This window comes from Physeter macrocephalus, chromosome 6 (genome assembly GCF_002837175.3).
Source record: "Physeter macrocephalus isolate SW-GA chromosome 6, ASM283717v5, whole genome shotgun sequence".
Lineage (NCBI taxonomy): Eukaryota > Metazoa > Chordata > Mammalia > Artiodactyla > Physeteridae > Physeter > Physeter macrocephalus.
Genome location: NC_041219.1, coordinates 58477912 through 58479882, shown reverse-complemented (window position 1 = coordinate 58479882; position 1971 = coordinate 58477912).

Here is a 1971-nt window from a genome sequence, read left to right as displayed (position 1 = left end):
CCTGCATCGGCAGGTGGACTCTCAACCACTGCGCCACCAGGGAAGCCCAATAAATTTATTTTTTAAAAAAGTCTGCTCTCTAGCCAAAAGACCAGGAAAGGGGTAGCCTACAAAAACAGAAACTTCCAGACAATAACCACTGTTCTCCAGCCAAACACCAAAAAACTGTGGCCCCCCCACCAGCAAAGGCCGAGAAGGGAGCCTAGACTACCAACCTCAAGAAGCTATAATGAGACACCCCACCCTGGGGTGGTGTCAGAGAAGGCCAGGTAAGGAGCCCATTCCCACAGACCAGTAATGAGGCTCTCCCCCATTCCTGGCAGTGTTAGTGGAGACCACGTGGGATGCTGAAACTAACCCCCCTGCCCAGCCCAGCAGTAAGGAGAAGTCCCAGCCCCTCAAGTGTCAGTGGAGGCCAAATGGGGAACCTGGACTTCTTCCTCCACATGGTGGTAATGAGGTAGTGCCCCTTCTTTCCCTGCAGGACTGGTGTACAAAATAAGCCATTCAAAACAGAAGGCTTAAATAAGAGCCAGAGTCTATAACAAAATGCAAAAATGTCCAGGTTTCAATAGGAGATCACTCATCATACCCAGAACTAGGAAGATCTCAAACTGAATAAAAAAATGTCAACCAATAATCTCCAAAATTTACAAACAGTTCATGCAGCTCTATATCAAAAAAACAAACAACCCAATCAAAGAATGGGCAGAAGACCTAAATAGACATCTCTCCAAAGAAGACATACAGATGGCCAAGAGACACATGAAAAGATGCTCAACACTGCTAATTATTAGAGAAATGCAAATCAAAACTACAATGAGGTATCACCTCACACAGTCAGAATGGCCATCATCAAAAAGACCACAAACAATAAATGCCAGAGAGGGTGTGTAGAAAAGGGAATCCTCCTTCACTGTTGGTGGGAATGTAAATTGGTACAGTCACTAGGGAGAACAGTATGGAGGTTCCTTAAAAAAACTAAAAATGGAGCTACCGTATTATCCAGCAATCCCACTCCTGGGCATATATCAGGAGAAAACCTTGGTTCGAAAGGATACATGTTCATTGCAGCACTGTTTACAATAGCCAAGAAATGGAAGCAACCTAAATGTCCATTGACAGATGAATGGATAAAGAAGATGTGGTACATATATACAATGGAATATTACTCAGCCATTAAAAAGAATGAAATAATGCCATTTGCAGCAACAGGGATGGACCTGGAGATTATCATACTAAGTGAAGTAAGTCAGACAGAGAAAGACAAATATCATATGATATTGCTTATATGTGGAATTTTTTTTTTAAATGATACCTCTGAACTTATTTACAAAACAAACTCAAAGACTTAGAAAAAAAACTTATGGTTACCAAGAGGAAAAGGTGGGGGGATAAACTAGGAGTCTGGGATCGACACGTACACACAGCTATTTTTAAAATAGAGAACCCACAAGGACCTATTGTATAGCACAGGGAACTCTGCTCAATATTCTGTAATAACCTAAATGGGAAAAGAATTTTAAAAAGAATAGATACATGTATATGTATAACTGAATCACTTAACTGTACACCTGAAACTAACACAACATTGTTAATCAACTCTACTCCAATATAAAATAAAAATATTTTTTAAATGTCAACCAATAGATGCCAACACCAAGACGATAGAGATATTAGAATTATTTTCAGGTAGCCATGATAAATATGCTTCAAGAAGCAATTACAAACCTACTGAAACAAATGACATAGAGAACCTCAGCAAACAGAAGCTATCAAGAAGAACCAAATGAAAACTCTAGAACTGAAAATGCAATAACTAAATTAAAAGCTCAGTGACGAGCTCAAAGGTAGAATGGATAGGACAGAGGAAAAAAAAAAATCCGTGAACTGGGGCTTCCCTGGTGGCGCAGTGGTTGAGAGTCCGCCTGCCGATGCGGGGCACGCGGGTTCGTGCCCCGGTCCGGGAGG